This window comes from Schistocerca nitens, chromosome 4 (genome assembly GCF_023898315.1).
Source record: "Schistocerca nitens isolate TAMUIC-IGC-003100 chromosome 4, iqSchNite1.1, whole genome shotgun sequence".
In the NCBI taxonomy this organism is placed as follows: Eukaryota; Metazoa; Arthropoda; class Insecta; order Orthoptera; family Acrididae; genus Schistocerca; species Schistocerca nitens.
Window position 1 is genome coordinate 172,014,840 of NC_064617.1, and position 23,257 is coordinate 172,038,096.

Consider the following 23,257-nt stretch of genomic DNA (forward strand, 5'->3'; position numbering starts at 1 on the left):
GTTGTAGATAGAGTGGTCCAGCACCAATGTCATCAAAACCATTCCATCTCGAGATTTTACCTACAGCAAGCAACCATATTCAGCTTTTGTCCCCAAGTCACAAAAGTTCACGTATCATATCCACCTACCTTCGAAAGACAGCCCTCGCTACAGCTAGAAGTGAGAGGAAGACTCACTCATCCTCCCTCCCCCCTACCAACCGCATTTTGCAGACAGCATAGTGGTCCAGCGCCAATGTCATCAAAACCATTCTACCTCGAGATTTTACCTACAGCAAGCAACCAAATTCAGCTTTTATCCCCAAGTCACAGAAGTTCACGTAGCACATCTAACTACCTTCGAGAGACAGCCCTCGCTACAGCTGTAAGTGAGAGGAGGGCTCACTCATCCTCCCTCCCCCGTACCCACCGCATTTTGCAGAAAGCATAGTGGTCCAGCGCCAATGTCATCAAAACCATTCCACCTCGAGATTTTACCTACAGCAAGCAACCAAATTCAGCTTTTATCCCCAAGTCACAGAAGTTCACTTATCACATCCACCTACCTTCGAGAGACAGCCCTCGCTACAGCTGTAAGTGAGAGGAGGGCTCACTCATCCTCCCTCCCCCGTACCCACCGCATTTTGCAGAAAGCATAGTGGTCCAGCGCCAATGTCATCAAAACCATTCCAGCTCGAGATTTTACCTATAGCAAGCAACCAAATTCAGCGTTTTCCCCAAGTTCACGTATCACATCCACCTACCTTCGAGAGACAGCCCTCGCTACAGCTGTAAGTGAGAGGAAGGCTCACTCATCCTCCCTCCCCCGTACCCACCGGATTTTGCAGAAAGCACAGTGGTCCAGCGCCAATGTCATCAAAACCATTCCAGCTCGAGATTTTACCTATAGCAAGCAACCAAATTCATATTTTGTCCCCAAGTTCACGTATCACATCCACCTACCTTCGAGAGACAGCCCTCGCTACAGCTGTCAGAGGAAGGCTCACTCATCCTCCCTCCCCCGTACCCACCGCATTTTGCAGAAAGCGCAGTGGTCCAGCGCCAATGTCATCAAAACCATTCCAGCTCGAGATTTTACCTATAGCAAGCAACCAAATTCAGCGTTTTCCCCAAGTTCACGTATCACATCCACCTACCTTCGAGAGACAGCCCTCGCTACACCTGTAAGTGAGAGGAAGTCTCACTCATCCTCCCTCCCCCGTACCCACCGCATTTTGCAGAAAGCACAGTGGTCCAGCGCCAATGTCATCAAAACCATTCCAGCTCGAGATTTTACCTATAGCAAGCAACCAAATTCAGCGTTTTCCCCAAGTTCACGTATCACATCCACCTACCTTCGAGAGACAGCCCTCGCTACACCTGTAAGTGAGAGGAAGTCTCACTCATCCTCCCTCCCCCGTACCCACCGCATTTTGCAGAAAGCACAGTGGTCCAGCGCCAATGTCATCAAAACCATTCCACCTCGAGATTTTACCTACAGCAAGCAACCAAATTCAGCTTTTATCCCCAAGTCACAGAAGTTCACGTATCACATCCACCTACCTTCGAAAGACAGCCCTCGCTACAGCTAGAAGTGAGAGGAAGACTCACTCATCCTCCCTCCCCCCTACCAACCGCATTTTGCAGACAGCATAGTGGTCCAGCGACAATGTCATCAAAACCATTCCACCTCGAGATTTTACCTACAGCAAGCAACCAAATTCAGCTTTTATCCCCAAGTCACAGAAGTTCACGTATCACATCCACCTACCTTCGAAAGACAGCCCTCGCTACAGCTAGAAGTGAGAGGAAGACTCACTCATCCTCCCTCCCCCCTACCAACCGCATTTTGCAGACAGCATAGTGGTCCAGCGCCAATGTCATCAAAACCATTCCACCTCGAGATTTTACCTACAGCAAGCAACCAAATTCAGCTTTTATCCCCAAGTCACAGAAGTTCACGTAGCACATCTAACTACCTTCGAAAGACAGCCCTCGCTACAGCTAGAAGTGAGAGGAAGACTCACTCATCCTCCCTCCCCCCTACCAACCGCATTTTGCAGACAGCATAGTGGTCCAGCGCCAATGTCATCAAAACCATTCCACCTCGAGATTTTACCTACAGCAAGCAACCAAATTCAGCTTTTATCCCCAAGTCACAGAAGTTCACGTAGCACATCTAACTACCTTCGAGAGACAGCCCTCGCTACAGCTGTAAGTGAGAGGAAGGCTCACTCATCCTCCCTCCCCCGTACCCACCGGATTTTGCAGAAAGCACAGTGGTCCAGCGCCAATGTCATCAAAACCATTCCAGCTCGAGATTTTACCTATAGCAAGCAACCAAATACAGCGTTTTCCCCAAGTTCACGTATCACATCCACCTACCTTCGAGAGACAGCCCTCGCTACACCTGTAAGTGAGAGGAAGTCTCACTCATCCTCCCTCCCCCGTACCCACCGCATTTTGCAGAAAGCACAGTGGTCCAGCGCCAATGTCATCAAAACCATTCCACCTCGAGATTTTACCTACAGCAAGCAACCAAATTCAGCTTTTATCCCCAAGTCACAGAAGTTCACGTATCACATCCACCTACCTTCGAAAGACAGCCCTCGCTACAGCTAGAAGTGAGAGGAAGACTCACTCATCCTCCCTCCCCCCTACCAACCGCATTTTGCAGACAGCATAGTGGTCCAGCGCCAATGTCATCAAAACCATTCCACCTCGAGATTTTACCTACAGCAAGCAACCAAATTCAGCTTTTATCCCCAAGTCACAGAAGTTCACGTATCACATCCACCTACCTTCGAAAGACAGCCCTCGCTACAGCTAGAAGTGAGAGGAAGACTCACTCATCCTCCCTCCCCCCTACCAACCGCATTTTGCAGACAGCATAGTGGTCCAGCGCCAATGTCATCAAAACCATTCCACCTCGAGATTTTACCTACAGCAAGCAACCAAATTCAGCTTTTATCCCCAAGTCACAGAAGTTCACGTAGCACATCTAACTACCTTCGAGAGACAGCCCTCGCTACAGCTGTAAGTGAGAGGAAGGCTCACTCATCCTCCCTCCCCCGTACCCACCGCATTTTGCAGAAAGCATAGTGGTCCAGCGCCAATGTCATCAAAACCATTCCAGCTCGAGATTTTACCTATAGCAAGCAACCAAATTCAGCGTTTTCCCCAAGTTCACGTATCACATCCACCTACCTTCGAGAGACAGCCCTCGCTACACCTGTAAGTGAGAGGAAGTCTCACTCATCCTCCCTCCCCCGTACCCACCGCATTTTGCAGAAAGCACAGTGGTCCAGCGCCAATGTCATCAAAACCATTCCAGCTCGAGATTTTACCTATAGCAAGCAACCAAATTCAGCGTTTTCCCCAAGTTCACGTATCACATCCACCTACCTTCGAGAGACAGCCCTCGCTACACCTGTAAGTGAGAGGAAGTCTCACTCATCCTCCCTCCCCCGTACCCACCGCATTTTGCAGAAAGCACAGTGGTCCAGCGCCAATGTCATCAAAACCATTCCACCTCGAGATTTTACCTACAGCAAGCAACCAAATTCAGCTTTTATCCCCAAGTCACAGAAGTTCACGTATCACATCCACCTACCTTCGAGAGACAGCCCTCGCTACAGCTGTAAGTGAGAGGAAGGCTCACTCATCCTCCCTCCCCCGTACCCACCGCATTTTGCAGAAAGCATAGTGGTCCAGCGCCAATGTCATCAAAACCATTCCAGCTCGAGATTTTACCTATAGCAAGCAACCAAATTCAGCGTTTTCCCCAAGTTCACGTATCACATCCACCTACCTTCGACAGACAGCCCTCGCTACAGCTGTAAGTGAGAGGAAGGCTCACTCATCCTCCCTCCCCCGTACCCACCGGATTTTGCAGAAAGCACAGTGGTCCAGCGCCAATGTCATCAAAACCATTCCAGCTCGAGATTTTACCTATAGCAAGCAACCAAATACAGCGTTTTCCCCAAGTTCACGTATCACATCCACCTACCTTCGAGAGACAGCCCTCCTACAGCTGTAAGTGAGAGGAGGGCTCACTCATCCTCCCTCCCCCGTACCCACCGCATTTTGCAGAAAGCACAGTGGTCCAGCGCCAATCTCATCAAAACCATTCCAGCTCGAGATTTTACCTATAGCAAGCAACCAAATTCATATTTTGTCCCCAAGTTCACGTATCACATCCACCTACCTTCGAGAGACAGCCCTCGCTACAGCTGTCAGAGGAAGGCTCACTCATCCTCCCTCCCCCGTACCCACCGCATTTTGCAGAAAGCACAGTGGTCCAGCGCCAATCTCATCAAAACCATTCCAGCTCGAGATTTTACCTATAGCAAGCAACCAAATTCATATTTTGTCCCCAAGTTCACGTATCACATCCACCTACCTTCGAGAGACAGCCCTCCTACAGCTGTAAGTGAGAGGAGGGCTCACTCATCCTCCCTCCCCCGTACCCACCGCATTTTGCAGAAAGCACAGTGGTCCAGCGCCAATGTCATCAAAACCATTCCAGCTCGAGATTTTACCTATAGCAAGCAACCAAATTCAGCGTTTTCCCCAAGTTCACGTATCACATACACCTACCTTCGAGAGACAGCCCTCCTACAGCTGTAAGTGAGAGGAGGGCTCACTCATCCTCCCTCCCCCGTACCCACCGCATTTTGCAGAAAGCACAGTGGTCCAGCGCCAATCTCATCAAAACCATTCCAGCTCGAGATTTTACCTATAGCAAGCAACCAAATTCATATTTTGTCCCCAAGTTCACGTATCACATCCACCTACCTTCGAGAGACAGCCCTCCTACAGCTGTAAGTGAGAGGAAGGCTCACTCATCCTCCCTCCCCCGTACCCACCGCATTTTGCAGAAAGCACAGTGGTCCAGCGCCAATGTCATCAAAACCATTCCAGCTCGAGATTTTACCTATAGCAAGCAACCAAATTCAGCGTTTTCCCCAAGTTCACGTATCACATCCACCTACCTTCGAGAGACAGCCCTCCTACAGCTGTAAGTGAGAGGAGGGCTCACTCATCCTCCCTCCCCCGTACCAACCGCATTTTGCAGAAAGCACAGTGGTCCAGCGCCAATCTCATCAAAACCATTCCAGCTCGAGATTTTACCTATAGCAAGCAACCAAATTCATATTTTGTCCCCAAGTTCACGTATCACATCCACCTACCTTCGAGAGACAGCCCTCGCTACAGCTGTCAGAGGAAGGCTCACTCATCCTCCCTCCCCCGTACCCACCGCATTTTGCAGAAAGCGCAGTGGTCCAGCGCCAATCTCATCAAAACCATTCCAGCTCGAGATTTTACCTATAGCAAGCAACCAAATTCATATTTTGTCCCCAAGTTCACGTATCACATCCACCTACCTTCGAGAGACAGCCCTCCTACAGCTGTAAGTGAGAGGAGGGCTCACTCATCCTCCCTCCCCCGTACCCACCGCATTTTGCAGAAAGCACAGTGGTCCAGCGCCAATGTCATCAAAACCATTCCAGCTCGAGATTTTACCTATACCAAGCAACCAAATTCAGCGTTTTCCCCAAGTTCACGTATCACATCCACCTACCTTCGAGAGACAGCCCTCCTACAGCTGTAAGTGAGAGGAGGGCTCACTCATCCTCCCTCCCCCGTACCCACCGCATTTTGCAGAAAGCACAGTGATCCAGCGCCAATCTCATCAAAACCATTCCAGCTCGAGATTTTACCTATAGCAAGCAACCAAATTCATATTTTGTCCCCAAGTTCACGTATCACATCCACCTACCTTCGAGAGACAGCCCTCGCTACAGCTGTCAGAGGAGGGCTCACTCATCCTCCCTCCCCCGTACCCACCGCATTTTGCAGAAAGCACAGTGGTCCAGCGCCAATCTCATCAAAACCATTCCAGCTCGAGATTTTACCTATAGCAAGCAACCAAATTCATATTTTGTCCCCAAGTTCACGTATCACATCCACCTACCTTCGAGAGACAGCCCTCCTACAGCTGTAAGTGAGAGGAAGGCTCACTCATCCTCCCTCCCCCGTACCCACCGCATTTTGCAGAAAGCACAGTGGTCCAGCGCCAATGTCATCAAAACCATTCCAGCTCGAGATTTTACCTATAGCAAGCAACCAAATTCAGCGTTTTCCCCAAGTTCACGTATCACATCCACCTACCTTCGAGAGACAGCCCTCCTACAGCTGTAAGTGAGAGGAGGGCTCACTCATCCTCCCTCCCCCGTACCAACCGCATTTTGCAGAAAGCACAGTGGTCCAGCGCCAATCTCATCAAAACCATTCCAGCTCGAGATTTTACCTATAGCAAGCAACCAAATTCATATTTTGTCCCCAAGTTCACGTATCACATCCACCTACCTTCGAGAGACAGCCCTCGCTACAGCTGTCAGAGGAAGGCTCACTCATCCTCCCTCCCCCGTACCCACCGCATTTTGCAGAAAGCGCAGTGGTCCAGCGCCAATCTCATCAAAACCATTCCAGCTCGAGATTTTACCTATAGCAAGCAACCAAATTCATATTTTGTCCCCAAGTTCACGTATCACATCCACCTACCTTCGAGAGACAGCCCTCCTACAGCTGTAAGTGAGAGGAGGGCTCACTCATCCTCCCTCCCCCGTACCCACCGCATTTTGCAGAAAGCACAGTGGTCCAGCGCCAATGTCATCAAAACCATTCCAGCTCGAGATTTTACCTATACCAAGCAACCAAATTCAGCGTTTTCCCCAAGTTCACGTATCACATCCACCTACCTTCGAGAGACAGCCCTCCTACAGCTGTAAGTGAGAGGAGGGCTCACTCATCCTCCCTCCCCCGTACCCACCGCATTTTGCAGAAAGCACAGTGATCCAGCGCCAATCTCATCAAAACCATTCCAGCTCGAGATTTTACCTATAGCAAGCAACCAAATTCATATTTTGTCCCCAAGTTCACGTATCACATCCACCTACCTTCGAGAGACAGCCCTCGCTACAGCTGTCAGAGGAAGGCTCACTCATCCTCCCTCCCCCGTACCCACCGCATTTTGCAGAAAGCACAGTGGTCCAGCGCCAATCTCATCAAAACCATTCCAGCTCGAGATTTTACCTATAGCAAGCAACCAAATTCATATTTTGTCCCCAAGTTCACGTATCACATCCACCTACCTTCGAGAGACAGCCCTCCTACAGCTGTAAGTGAGAGGAGGGCTCACTCATCCTCCCTCCCCCGTACCCACCGCATTTTGCAGAAAGCACAGTGGTCCAGCGCCAATGTCATCAAAACCATTCCAGCTCGAGATTTTACCTATAGCAAGCAACCAAATTCAGCGTTTTCCCCAAGTTCACGTATCACATCCACCTACCTTCGAGAGACAGCCCTCCTACAGCTGTAAGTGAGAGGAGGGCTCACTCATCCTCCCTCCCCCGTACCCACCGCATTTTGCAGAAAGCACAGTGGTCCAGCGCCAATCTCATCAAAACCATTCCAGCTCGAGATTTTACCTATAGCAAGCAACCAAATTCATATTTTGTCCCCAAGTTCACGTATCACATCCACCTACCTTCGAGAGACAGCCCTCGCTACAGCTGTCAGAGGAAGGCTCACTCATCCTCCCTCCCCCGTACCCACCGCATTTTGCAGAAAGCGCAGTGGTCCAGCGCCAATGTCATCAAAACCATTCCAGCTCGAGATTTTACCTATAGCAAGCAACCAAATTCATATTTTGTCCCCAAGTTCACGTATCACATCCACCTACCTTCCAGAGACAGCCCTCCTACAGCTGTAAGTGAGAGGAAGGCTCACTCATCCTCCCTCCCCCGTACCCACCGCATTTTGCAGAAAGCACAGTGGTCCAGCGCCAATGTCATCAAAACCATTCCAGCTCGAGATTTTACCTATAGCAAGCAACCAAATTCAGCGTTTTCCCCAAGTTCACGTATCACATCCACCTACCTTCGAGAGACAGCCCTCCTACAGCTGTAAGTGAGAGGAGGGCTCACTCATCCTCCCTCCCCCGTACCCACCGCATTTTGCAGAAAGCACAGTGGTCCAGCGCCAATGTCATCAAAACCATTCCAGCTCGAGATTTTACCTATAGCAAGCAACCAAATTCAGCGTTTTCCCCAAGTTCACGTATCACATCCACCTACCTTCGAGAGACAGCCCTCGCTACAGCTGTCAGAGGAAGGCTCACTCATCCTCCCTCCCCCGTACCCACCGCATTTTGCAGAAAGCGCAGTGGTCCAGCGCCAATGTCATCAAAACCATTCCAGCTCGAGATTTTACCTATAGCAAGCAACCAAATTCAGCGTTTTCCCCAAGTTCACGTATCACATCCACCTACCTTCGAGAGACAGCCCTCGCTACACCTGTAAGTGAGAGGAAGTCTCACTCATCCTCCCTCCCCCGTACCCACCGCATTTTGCAGAAAGCACAGTGGTCCAGCGCCAATGTCATCAAAACCATTCCAGCTCGAGATTTTACCTATAGCAAGCAACCAAATTCAGCGTTTTCCCCAAGTTCACGTATCACATCCACCTACCTTCGAGAGACAGCCCTCGCTACACCTGTAAGTGAGAGGAAGTCTCACTCATCCTCCCTCCCCCGTACCCACCGCATTTTGCAGAAAGCACAGTGGTCCAGCGCCAATGTCATCAAAACCATTCCAGCTCGAGATTTTACCTACAGCAAGCAACCAAATTCAGCTTTTATCCCCAAGTCACAGAAGTTCACGTAGCACATCTAACTACCTTCGAGAGACAGCCCTCGCTACAGCTGTAAGTGAGAGGAAGGCTCAGTCATCCTCCCTCCCCCGTACCCACCGCATTTTGCAGAAAGCATAGTGGTCCAGCGCCAATGTCATCAAAACCATTCCACCTCGAGATTTTACCTACAGCAAGCAACCAAATTCAGCTTTTATCCCCAAGTCACAGAAGTTCACGTAGCACATCTAACTACCTTCGAGAGACAGCCCTCGCTACACCTGTAAGTGAGAGGAAGTCTCACTCATCCTCCCTCCCCCGTACCCACCGCATTTTGCAGAAAGCACAGTGGTCCAGCGCCAATGTCATCAAAACCATTCCAGCTCGAGATTTTACCTATAGCAAGCAACCAAATTCAGCGTTTTCCCCAAGTTCACGTATCACATCCACCTACCTTCGAGAGACAGCCCTCGCTACACCTGTAAGTGAGAGGAAGTCTCACTCATCCTCCCTCCCCCGTACCCACCGCATTTTGCAGAAAGCACAGTGGTCCAGCGCCAATGTCATCAAAACCATTCCACCTCGAGATTTTACCTACAGCAAGCAACCAAATTCAGCTTTTATCCCCAAGTCACAGAAGTTCACGTAGCACATCTAACTACCTTCGAGAGACAGCCCTCGCTACAGCTGTAAGTGAGAGGAAGGCTCACTCATCCTCCCTCCCCCGTACCCACCGCATTTTGCAGAAAGCGCAGTGGTCCAGCGCCAATGTCATCAAAACCATTCCAGCTCGAGATTTTACCTATAGCAAGCAACCAAATTCAGCGTTTTCCCCAAGTTCACGTATCACATCCACCTACCTTCGAGAGACAGCCCTCGCTACACCTGCAAGTGAGAGGAAGTCTCACTCATCCTCCCTCCCCCGTACCCACCGCATTTTGCAGAAAGCACAGTGGTCCAGCGCCAATGTCATCAAAACCATTCCAGCTCGAGATTTTACCTATAGCAAGCAACCAAATTCAGCGTTTTCCCCAAGTTCACGTATCACATCCACCTACCTTCGAGAGACAGCCCTCGCTACACCTGTAAGTGAGAGGAAGTCTCACTCATCCTCCCTCCCCCGTACCCACCGCATTTTGCAGAAAGCACAGTGGTCCAGCGCCAATGTCATCAAAACCATTCCACCTCGAGATTTTACCTACAGCAAGCAACCAAATTCAGCTTTTATCCCCAAGTCACAGAAGTTCACGTAGCACATCTAACTACCTTCGAGAGACAACCCTCGCTACAGCTGTAAGTGAGAGGAAGGCTCACTCATCCTCCCTCCCCCGTACCCACCGCATTTTGCAGAAAGCGCAGTGGTCCAGCGCCAATGTCATCAAAACCATTCCAGCTCGAGATTTTACCTATAGCAAGCAACCAAATTCAGCGTTTTCCCCAAGTTCACGTATCACATCCACCTACCTTCGAGAGACAGCCCTCGCTACAGCTGTAAGTGAGAGGAAGTCTCACTCATCCTCCCTCCCCCGTACCCACCGCATTTTGCAGAAAGCACAGTGGTCCAGCGCCAATGTCATCAAAACCATTCCAGCTCGAGATTTTACCTATAGCAAGCAACCAAATTCAGCGTTTTCCCCAAGTTCACGTATCACATCCACCTACCTTCGAGAGACAGCCCTCGCTACACCTGTAAGTGAGAGGAAGTCTCACTCATCCTCCCTCCCCCGTACCCACCGCATTTTGCAGAAAGCGCAGTGGTCCAGCGCCAATGTCATCAAAACCATTCCAGCTCGAGATTTTACCTATAGCAAGCAACCAAATTCAGCGTTTTCCCCAAGTTCACGTATCACATCCACCTACCTTCGAGAGACAGCCCTCGCTACACCTGTAAGTGAGAGGAAGTCTCACTCATCCTCCCTCCCCCGTACCCACCGCATTTTGCAGAAAGCACAGTGGTCCAGCGCCAATGTCATCAAAACCATTCCACCTCGAGATTTTACCTACAGCAAGCAACCAAATTCAGCTTTTATCCCCAAGTCACAGAAGTTCACGTAGCACATCTAACTACCTTCGAGAGACAGCCCTCGCTACAGCTGTAAGTGAGAGGAAGGCTCACTCATCCTCCCTCCCCCGTACCCACCGCATTTTGCAGAAAGCGCAGTGGTCCAGCGCCAATGTCATCAAAACCATTCCAGCTCGAGATTTTACCTATAGCAAGCAACCAAATTCAGCGTTTTCCCCAAGTTCACGTATCACATCCACCTACCTTCGAGAGACAGCCCTCGCTACACCTGCAAGTGAGAGGAAGTCTCACTCATCCTCCCTCCCCCGTACCCACCGCATTTTGCAGAAAGCACAGTGGTCCAGCGCCAATGTCATCAAAACCATTCCAGCTCGAGATTTTACCTATAGCAAGCAACCAAATTCAGCGTTTTCCCCAAGTTCACGTATCACATCCACCTACCTTCGAGAGACAGCCCTCGCTACACCTGTAAGTGAGAGGAAGTCTCACTCATCCTCCCTCCCCCGTACCCACCGCATTTTGCAGAAAGCACAGTGGTCCAGCGCCAATGTCATCAAAACCATTCCACCTCGAGATTTTACCTACAGCAAGCAACCAAATTCAGCTTTTATCCCCAAGTCACAGAAGTTCACGTAGCACATCTAACTACCTTCGAGAGACAACCCTCGCTACAGCTGTAAGTGAGAAGAAGGCTCACTCATCCTCCCTCCCCCGTACCCACCGCATTTTGCAGAAAGCGCAGTGGTCCAGCGCCAATGTCATCAAAACCATTCCAGCTCGAGATTTTACCTATAGCAAGCAACCAAATTCAGCGTTTTCCCCAAGTTCACGTATCACATCCACCTACCTTCGAGAGACAGCCCTCGCTACAGCTGTAAGTGAGAGGAAGTCTCACTCATCCTCCCTCCCCCGTACCCACCGCATTTTGCAGAAAGCACAGTGGTCCAGCGCCAATGTCATCAAAACCATTCCAGCTCGAGATTTTACCTATAGCAAGCAACCAAATTCAGCGTTTTCCCCAAGTTCACGTATCACATCCACCTACCTTCGAGAGACAGCCCTCGCTACACCTGTAAGTGAGAGGAAGTCTCACTCATCCTCCCTCCCCCGTACCCACCGCATTTTGCAGAAAGCACAGTGGTCCAGCGCCAATGTCATCAAAACCATTCCAGCTCGAGATTTTACCTATAGCAAGCAACCAAATTCAGCGTTTTCCCCAAGTTCACGTATCACATCCACCTACCTTCGAGAGACAGCCCTCGCTACAGCTGTAAGTGAGAGGAAGTCTCACTCATCCTCCCTCCCCCGTACCCACCGCATTTTGCAGAAAGCACAGTGGTCCAGCGCCAATGTCATCAAAACCATTCCACCTCGAGATTTTACCTACAGCAAGCAACCAAATTCAGCTTTTATCCCCAAGTCACAGAAGTTCACGTAGCACATCTAACTACCTTCGAGAGACAGCCCTCCTACAGCTGTAAGTGAGAGGAGGGCTCACTCATCCTCCCTCCCCCGTACCCACCGCATTTTGCAGAAAGCACAGTGGTCCAGCGCCAATGTCATCAAAACCATTCCAGCTCGAGATTTTACCTATAGCAAGCAACCAAATTCATATTATGTCCCCAAGTTCACGTATCACATCCACCTACCTTCGAGAGACAGCCCTCGCTACACCTGTAAGTGAGAGGAAGTCTCACTCATCCTCCCTCCCCCGTACCCACCGCATTTTGCAGAAAGCGCAGTGGTCCAGCGCCAATGTCATCAAAACCATTCCAGCTCGAGATTTTACCTATAGCAAGCAACCAAATTCAGCGTTTTCCCCAAGTTCACGTATCACATCCACCTACCTTCGAGAGACAGCCCTCGCTACACCTGTAAGTGAGAGGAAGTCTCACTCATCCTCCCTCCCCCGTACCCACCGCATTTTGCAGAAAGCATAGTGGTCCAGCGCCAATGTCATCAAAACCATTCCAGCTCGAGATTTTACCTATAGCAAGCAACCAAATTCAGCGTTTTCCCCAAGTTCACGTATCACATCCACCTACCTTCGAGAGACAGCCCTCGCTACACCTGTAAGTGAGAGGAAGTCTCACTCATCCTCCCTCCCCCGTACCCACCGCATTTTGCAGAAAGCGCAGTGGTCCAGCGCCAATGTCATCAAAACCATTCCAGCTCGAGATTTTACCTATAGCAAGCAACCAAATTCAGCGTTTTCCCCAAGTTCACGTATCACATCCACCTACCTTCGAGAGACAGCCCTCGCTACACCTGTAAGTGAGAGGAAGTCTCACTCATCCTCCCTCCCCCGTACCCACCGCATTTTGCAGAAAGCACAGTGGTCCAGCGCCAATGTCATCAAAACCATTCCAGCTCGAGATTTTACCTATAGCAAGCAACGAAATTCAGCGTTTTCCCCAAGTTCACGTATCACATCCACCTACCTTCGAGAGACAGCCCTCGCTACAGCTGTAAGTGAGAGGAAGTCTCACTCATCCTCCCTCCCCCGTACCCACCGCATTTTGCAGAAAGCACAGTGGTCCAGCGCCAATGTCATCAAAACCATTCCACCTCGAGATTTTACCTACAGCAAGCAACCAAATTCAGCTTTTATCCCCAAGTCACAGAAGTTCACGTAGCACATCTAACTACCTTCGAGAGACAGCCCTCCTACAGCTGTAAGTGAGAGGAGGGCTCACTCATCCTCCCTCCCCCGTACCCACCGCATTTTGCAGAAAGCACAGTGGTCCAGCGCCAATGTCATCAAAACCATTCCAGCTCGAGATTTTACCTATAGCAAGCAACCAAATTCATATTATGTCCCCAAGTTCACGTATCACATCCACCTACCTTCGAGAGACAGCCCTCGCTACACCTGTAAGTGAGAGGAAGTCTCACTCATCCTCCCTCCCCCGTACCCACCGCATTTTGCAGAAAGCGCAGTGGTCCAGCGCCAATGTCATCAAAACCATTCCAGCTCGAGATTTTACCTATAGCAAGCAACCAAATTCAGCGTTTTCCCCAAGTTCACGTATCACATCCACCTACCTTCGAGAGACAGCCCTCGCTACACCTGTAAGTGAGAGGAAGTCTCACTCATCCTCCCTCCCCCGTACCCACCGCATTTTGCAGAAAGCATAGTGGTCCAGCGCCAATGTCATCAAAACCATTCCAGCTCGAGATTTTACCTATAGCAAGCAACCAAATTCAGCGTTTTCCCCAAGTTCACGTATCACATCCACCTACCTTCGAGAGACAGCCCTCGCTACACCTGTAAGTGAGAGGAAGTCTCACTCATCCTCCCTCCCCCGTACCCACCGCATTTTGCAGAAAGCGCAGTGGTCCAGCGCCAATGTCATCAAAACCATTCCAGCTCGAGATTTTACCTATAGCAAGCAACCAAATTCAGCGTTTTCCCCAAGTTCACGTATCACATCCACCTACCTTCGAGAGACAGCCCTCGCTACACCTGTAAGTGAGAGGAAGGCTCACTCATCCTCCCTCCCCCGTACCCACCGCATTTTGCAGAAAGCATAGTGGTCCAGCGCCAATGTCATCAAAACCATTCCAGCTCGAGATTTTACCTATAGCAAGCAACCAAATTCAGCGTTTTCCCCAAGTTCACGTATCACATCCACCTACCTTCGACAGACAGCCCTCGCTACACCTGTAAGTGAGAGGAAGGCTCACTCATCCTCCCTCCCCCGTACCCACCGCATTTTGCAGAAAGCACAGTGGTCCAGCGCCAATGTCATCAAAACCATTCCAGCTCGAGATTTTCCCTATAGCAAGCAACCAAATTCAGCGTTTTCCCCAAGTTCACGTATCACATACACCTACCTTCGAGAGACAGCCCTCCTACAGCTGTAAGTGAGAGGAGGGCTCACTCATCCTCCCTCCCCCGTACCCACCGCATTTTGCAGAAAGCACAGTGGTCCAGCGCCAATCTCATCAAAACCATTCCAGCTCGAGATTTTACCTATAGCAAGCAACCAAATTCATATTTTGTCCCCAACTTCACGTATCACATCCACCTACCTTCGAGAGACAGCCCTCGCTACAGCTGTCAGAGGAAGGCTCACTCATCCTCCCGACCCGTACCCACCGCATTTTGCAGAAAGCACAGTGGTCCAGCGCCAATCTCATCAAAACCATTCCAGCTCGAGATTTTACCTATAGCAAGCAACCAAATTCATATTTTGTCCCCAAGTTCACGTATCACATCCACCTACCTTCGAGAGACAGCCCTCCTACAGCTGTAAGTGAGAGGAGGGCTCACTCATCCTCCCTCCCCCGTACCCACCGCATTTTGCAGAAAGCACAGTGGTCCAGCGCCAATGTCATCAATACCATTCCAGCTCGAGATTTTACCTATAGCAAGCAACCAAATTCAGCGTTTTCCCCAAGTTCACGTATCACATACACCTACCTTCGAGAGACAGCCCTCCTACAGCTGTAAGTGAGAGGAGGGCTCACTCATCCTCCCTCCCCCGTACCCACCGCATTTTGCAGAAAGCACAGTGGTCCAGCGCCAATCTCATCAAAACCATTCCAGCTCGAGATTTTACCTATAGCAAGCAACCAAATTCAGCGTTTTCCCCAAGTTCACGTATCACATCCACCTACCTTCGAGAGACAGCCCTCCTACAGCTGTAAGTGAGAGGAAGGCTCACTCATCCTCCCTCCCCCGTACCCACCGCATTTTGCAGAAAGCACAGTGGTCCAGCGCCAATGTCATCAAAACCATTCCAGCTCGAGATTTTACCTATAGCAAGCAACCAAATTCAGCGTTTTCCCCAAGTTCACGTATCACATCCACCTACCTTCGAGAGACAGCCCTCCTACAGCTGTAAGTGAGAGGAGGGCTCACTCATCCTCCCTCCCCCGTACCAACCGCATTTTGCAGAAAGCACAGTGGTCCAGCGCCAATCTCATCAAAACCATTCCAGCTCGAGATTTTACCTATAGCAAGCAACCAAATTCATATTTTGTCCCCAAGTTCACGTATCACATCCACCTACCTTCGAGAGACAGCCCTCGCTACAGCTGTCAGAGGAAGGCTCACTCATCCTCCCTCCCCCGTACCCACCGCATTTTGCAGAAAGCGCAGTGGTCCAGCGCCAATCTCATCAAAACCATTCCAGCTCGAGATTTTACCTATAGCAAGCAACCAAATTCATATTTTGTCCCCAAGTTCACGTATCACATCCACCTACCTTCGAGAGACAGCCCTCCTACAGCTGTAAGTGAGAGGAGGGCTCACTCATCCTCCCTCCCCCGTACCCACCGCATTTTGCAGAAAGCACAGTGGTCCAGCGCCAATGTCATCAAAACCATTCCAGCTCGAGATTTTACCTATAGCAAGCAACCAAATTCAGCGTTTTCCCCAAGTTCACGTATCACATCCACCTACCTTCGAGAGACAGCCCTCCTACAGCTGTAAGTGAGAGGAGGGCTCACTCATCCTCCCTCCCCCGTACCCACCGCATTTTGCAGAAAGCACAGTGATCCAGCGCCAATCTCATCAAAACCATTCCAGCTCGAGATTTTACCTATAGCAAGCAACCAAATTCATATTTTGTCCCCAAGTTCACGTATCACATCCACCTACCTTCGAGAGACAGCCCTCGCTACAGCTGTCAGAGGAAGGCTCACTCATCCTCCCTCCCCCGTACCCACCGCATTTTGCAGAAAGCACAGTGGTCCAGCGCCAATCTCATCAAAACCATTCCAGCTCGAGATTTTACCTATAGCAAGCAACCAAATTCATATTTTGTCCCCAAGTTCACGTATCACATCCACCTACCTTCGAGAGACAGCCCTCCTACAGCTGTAAGTGAGAGGAGGGCTCACTCATCCTCCCTCCCCCGTACCCACCGCATTTTGCAGAAAGCACAGTGGTCCAGCGCCAATGTCATCAAAACCATTCCAGCTCGAGATTTTACCTATAGCAAGCAACCAAATTCAGCGTTTTCCCCAAGTTCACGTATCACATCCACCTACCTTCGAGAGACAGCCCTCCTACAGCTGTAAGTGAGAGGAGGGCTCACTCATCCTCCCTCCCCCGTACCCACCGCATTTTGCAGAAAGCACAGTGGTCCAGCGCCAATCTCATCAAAACCATTCCAGCTCGAGATTTTACCTATAGCAAGCAACCAAATTCATATTTTGTCCCCAAGTTCACGTATCACATCCACCTACCTTCGAGAGACAGCCCTCGCTACAGCTGTCAGAGGAAGGCTCACTCATCCTCCCTCCCCCGTACCCACCGCATTTTGCAGAAAGCGCAGTGGTCCAGCGCCAATGTCATCAAAACCATTCCAGCTCGAGATTTTACCTATAGCAAGCAACCAAATTCATATTTTGTCCCCAAGTTCACGTATCACATCCACCTACCTTCGAGAGACAGCCCTCCTACAGCTGTAAGTGAGAGGAGGGCTCACTCATCCTCCCTCCCCCGTACCCACCGCATTTTGCAGAAAGCACAGTGGTCCAGCGCCAATGTCATCAAAACCATTCCAGCTCGAGATTTTACCTATAGCAAGCAACCAAATTCAGCGTTTTCCCCAAGTTCACGTATCACATCCACCTACCTTCGAGAGACAGCCCTCGCTACACCTGTAAGTGAGAGGAGGGCTCACTCATCCTCCCTCCCCCGTACCCACCGCATTTTGCAGAAAGCACAGTGGTCCAGCGCCAATCTCATCAAAACCATTCCAGCTCGAGATTTTACCTATAGCAAGCAACCAAATTCATATTTTGTCCCCAAGTTCACGTATCACATCCACCTACCTTCGAGAGACAGCCCTCGCTACAGCTGTCAGAGGAAGGCTCACTCATCCTCCCTCCCCCGTACCCACCGCATTTTGCAGAAAGCGCAGTGGTCCAGCGCCAATGTCATCAAAACCATTCCAGCTCGAGATTTTACCTATAGCAAGCAACCAAATTCAGCGTTTTCCCCAAGTTCACGTATCACATCCACCTACCTTCGAGAGACAGCCCTCGCTACACCTGTAAGTGAGAGGAAGTCTCACTCATCCTCCCTCCCCCGTACCCACCGCATTTTGCAGAAAGCACAGTGGTCCAGCGCCAATGTCATCAAAACCATTCCAGCTCGAGATTTTACCTATAGCAAGCAACCAAATTCAGCGTTTTCCCCAAGTTCACGTATCACATCCACCTACCTTCGAGAGACAGCCCTCGCTACACCTGTAAGTGAGAGGAAGTCTCACTCATCCTCCCTCCCCCGTACCCACCGCATTTTGCAGAAAGCACAGTGGTCCAGCGCCAATGTCATCAAAACCATTCCACCTCGAGATTTTACCTACAGCAAGCAACCAAATTCAGCTTTTATCCCCAAGTCACAGAAGTTCACGTAGCACATCTAACTACCTTCGAGAGACAGCCCTCGCTACACCTGTAAGTGAGAGGAAGTCTCACTCATCCTCCCTCCCCCGTACCCACCGCATTTTGCAGAAAGCACAGTGGTCCAGCGCCAATGTCATCAAAACCATTCCAGCTCGAGATTTTACCTATAGCAAGCAACCAAATTCAGCGTTTTCCCCAAGTTCACGTATCACATCCACCTACCTTCGAGAGACAGCCCTCGCTACACCTGTAAGTGAGAGGAAGTCTCACTCATCCTCCCTCCCCCGTACCCACCGCATTTTGCAGAAAGCACAGTGGTCCAGCGCCAATGTCATCAAAACCATTCCACCTCGAGATTTTACCTACAGCAAGCAACCAAGTTCAGCTTTTATCCCCAAGTCACAGAAGTTCACGTAGCACATCTAACTACCTTCGAGAGACAGCCCTCGCTACAGCTGTAAGTGAGAGGAAGGCTCACTCATCCTCCCTCCCCCGTACCCACCGCATTTTGCAGATAGCGCAGTGGTCCAGCGCCAATGTCATCAAAACCATTCCAGCTCGAGATTTTACCTATAGCAAGCAACCAAATTCAGCGTTTTCCCCAAGTTCACGTATCACATCCACCTACCTTCGAGAGACAGCCCTCGCTACACCTGCAAGTGAGAGGAAGTCTCACTCATCCTCCCTCCCCCGTACCCACCGCATTTTGCAGAAAGCACAGTGGTCCAGCGCCAATGTCATCAAAACCATTCCAGCTCGAGATTTTACCTATAGCAAGCAACCAAATTCAGCGTTTTCCCCAAGTTCACGTATCACATCCACCTACCTTCGAGAGACAGCCCTCGCTACACCTGTAAGTGAGAGGAAGTCTCACTCATCCTCCCTCCCCCGTACCCACCGCATTTTGCAGAAAGCACAGTGGTCCAGCGCCAATGTCATCAAAACCATTCCACCTCGAGATTTTACCTACAGCAAGCAACCAAATTCAGCTTTTATCCCCAAGTCACAGAAGTTCACGTAGCACATCTAACTACCTTCGAGAGACAGCCCTCGCTACAGCTGTAAGTGAGAGGAAGGCTCACTCATCCTCCCTCCCCCGTACCCACCGCATTTTGCAGAAAGCGCAGTGGTCCAGCGCCAATGTCATCAAAACCATTCCAGCTCGAGATTTTACCTATAGCAAGCAACCAAATTCAGCGTTTTCCCCAAGTTCACGTATCACATCCACCTACCTTCGAGAGACAGCCCTCGCTACACCTGTAAGTGAGAGGAAGTCTCACTCATCCTCCCTCCCCCGTACCCACCGCATTTTGCAGAAAGCGCAGTGGTCCAGCGCCAATGTCATCAAAACCATTCCAGCTCGAGATTTTACCTATAGCAAGCAACCAAATTCAGCGTTTTCCCCAAGTTCACGTATCACATCCACCTACCTTCGAGAGACAGCCCTCGCTACAGCTGTAAGTGAGAGGAAGTCTCACTCATCCTCCCTCCCCCGTACCCACCGCATTTTGCAGAAAGCACAGTGGTCCAGCGCCAATGTCATCAAAACCATTCCAGCTCGAGATTTTACCTATAGCAAGCAACCAAATTCAGCGTTTTCCCCAAGTTCACGTATCACATCCACCTACCTTCGAGAGACAGCCCTCGCTACACCTGTAAGTGAGAGGAAGTCTCACTCATCCTCCCTCCCCCGTACCCACCGCATTTTGCAGAATGCACAGTGGTCCAGCGCCAATGTCATCAAAACCATTCCAGCTCGAGATTTTACCTATAGCAAGCAACCAAATTCAGCGTTTTCCCCAAGTTCACGTATCACATCCACCTACCTTCGAGAGACAGCCCTCGCTACAGCTGTAAGTGAGAGGAAGTCTCACTCATCCTCCCTCCCCCGTACCCACCGCATTTTGCAGAAAGCACAGTGGTCCAGCGCCAATGTCATCAAAACCATTCCACCTCGAGATTTTACCTACAGCAAGCAACCAAATTCAGCTTTTATCCCCAAGTCACAGAAGTTCACGTAGCACATCTAACTACCTTCGAGAGACAGCCCTCCTACAGCTGTAAGTGAGAGGAGGGCTCACTCATCCTCCCTCCCCCGTACCCACCGCATTTTGCAGAAAGCACAGTGGTCCAGCGCCAATGTCATCAAAACCATTCCAGCTCGAGATTTTACCTATAGCAAGCAACCAAATTCATATTATGTCCCCAAGTTCACGTATCACATCCACCTACCTTCGAGAGACAGCCCTCGCTACACCTGTAAGTGAGAGGAAGTCTCACTCATCCTCCCTCCCCCGTACCCACCGCATTTTGCAGAAAGCGCAGTGGTCCAGCGCCAATGTCATCAAAACCATTCCAGCTCGAGATTTTACCTATAGCAAGCAACCAAATTCAGCGTTTTCCCCAAGTTCACGTATCACATCCACCTACCTTCGAGAGACAGCCCTCGCTACACCTGTAAGTGAGAGGAAGTCTCACTCATCCTCCCTCCCCCGTACCCACCGCATTTTGCAGAAAGCATAGTGGTCCAGCGCCAATGTCATCAAAACCATTCCAGCTCGAGATTTTACCTATAGCAAGCAACCAAATTCAGCGTTTTCCCCAAGTTCACGTATCACATCCACCTACCTTCGAGAGACAGCCCTCGCTACACCTGTAAGTGAGAGGAAGTCTCACTCATCCTCCCTCCCCCGTACCCACCGCATTTTGCAGAAAGCATAGTGGTCCATCGCCAATGTCATCAAAACCATTCCAGCTCGAGATTTTACCTATAGCAAGCAACCAAATTCAGCGTTTTCCCCAAGTTCACGTATCACATCCACCTACCTTCGACAGACAGCCCTCGCTACACCTGTAAGTGAGAGGAAGGCTCACTCATCCTCCCTCCCCCGTAACCACCGCATTTTGCAGAAAGCATAGTGGTCCAGCGCCAATGTCATCAAAACCATTCCAGCTCGAGATTTTACCTATAGCAAGCAACCAAATTCAGCGTTTTCCCCAAGTTCACGTATCACATCCACCTACCTTCGACAGACAGCCCTCGCTACACCTGTAAGTGAGAGGAAGGCTCACTCATCCTCCCTCCCCCGTACCCACCGCATTTTGCAGAAAGCACAGTGGTCCAGCGCCAATGTCATCAAAACCATTCCAGCTCGAGATTTTACCTATAGCAAGCAACCAAATTCAGCGTTTTCCCCAAGTTCACGTATCACATCCACCTACCTTCGAGAGACAGCCCTCGCTACACCTGTAAGTGAGAGGAAGGCTCACTCATCCTCCCTCCCCCGTACCCACCGCATTTTGCAGAAAGCATAGTGGTCCAGCGCCAATGTCATCAAAACCATTCCAGCTCGAGATTTTACCTATAGCAAGCAACCAAATTCAGCGTTTTCCCCAAGTTCACGTATCACATCCACCTACCTTCGACAGACAGCCCTCGCTACACCTGTAAGTGAGAGGAAGGCTCACTCATCCTCCCTCCCCCGTACCCACCGCATTTTGCAGAAAGCACAGTGGTCCAGCGCCAATGTCATCAAAACCATTCCAGCTCGAGATTTTACCTATAGCAAGCAACCAAATTCAGCGTTTTCCCCAAGTTCACGTATCACATCCACCTACCTTCGAGAGACAGCCCTCGCTACACCTGTAAGTGAGAGGAAGGCTCACTCATCCTCCCTCCCCCGTACCCACCGCATTTTGCAGAAAGCATAGTGGTCCAGCGCCAATGTCATCAAAACCATTCCAGCTCGAGATTTTACCTATAGCAAGCAACCAAATTCAGCGTTTTCCCCAAGTTCACGTATCACATCCACCTACCTTCGAGAGACAGCCCTCGCTACACCTGTAAGTGAGAGGAAGGCTCACTCATCCTCCCTCCCCCGTACCCACCGCATTTTGCAGAAAGCACAGTGGTCCTGCGCCAATGTCATCAAAACCATTCCAGCTCGAGATTTTACCTATAGCAAGCAACCAAATTCAGCGTTTTCCCCAAGTTCACGTATCACATCCACCTACCTTCGAGAGACAGCCCTCGCTACACCTGTAAGTGAGAGGAAGGCTCACTCATCCTCCCTCCCCCGTACCCACCGCATTTTGCAGAAAGCATAGTGGTCCAGCGCCAATGTCATCAAAACCATTCCAGCTCGTGATTTTACCTATAGCAAGCAACCAAATTCAGCGTTTTCCCCAAGTTCACGTATCACATCCACCTACCTTCGACAGACAGCCCTCGCTACACCTGTAAGTGAGAGGAAGGCTCACTCATCCTCCCTCCCCCGTACCCACCGCATTTTGCAGAAAGCACAGTGGTCCAGCGCCAATGTCATCAAAACCATTCCAGCTCGAGATTTTACCTATAGCAAGCAACCAAATTCAGCGTTTTCCCCAAGTTCACGTATCACATCCACCTACCTTCGAGAGACAGCCCTCGCTACACCTGTAAGTGAGAGGAAGGCTCACTCATCCTCCCTCCCCCGTACCCACCGCATTTTGCAGAAAGCATAGTGGTCCAGCGCCAATGTCATCAAAACCATTCCAGCTCGAGATTTTACCTATAGCAAGCAACCAAATTCAGCGTTTTCCCCAAGTTCACGTATCACATCCACCTACCTTCGAGAGACAGCCCTCGCTACACCTGTAAGTGAGAGGAAGGCTCACTCATCCTCCCTCCCCCGTACCCACCGCATTTTGCAGAAAGCACAGTGGTCCAGCGCCAATGTCATCAAAACCATTCCAGCTCGAGATTTTACCTATAGCAAGCAAACAAATTCAGCGTTTTCCCCAAGTTCACGTATCACATCCACCTACCTTCGAGAGACAGCCCTCGCTACACCTGTAAGTGAGAGGAAGGCTCACTCATCCTCCCTCCCCCGTACCCACCGCATTTTGCAGAAAGCATAGTGGTCCAGCGCCAATGTCATCAAAACCATTCCAGCTCGAGATTTTACCTATAGCAAGCAACCAAATTCAGCGTTTTCCCCAAGTTCACGTATCACATCCACCTACCTTCGACAGACAGCCCTCGCTACACCTGTAAGTGAGAGGAAGGCTCACTCATCCTCCCTCCCCCGTACCCACCGCATTTTGCAGAAAGCACAGTGGTCCAGCGCCAATGTCATCAAAACCATTCCAGCTCGAGATTTTACCTATAGCAAGCAACCAAATTCAGCGTTTTCCCCAAGTTCACGTATCACATCCAC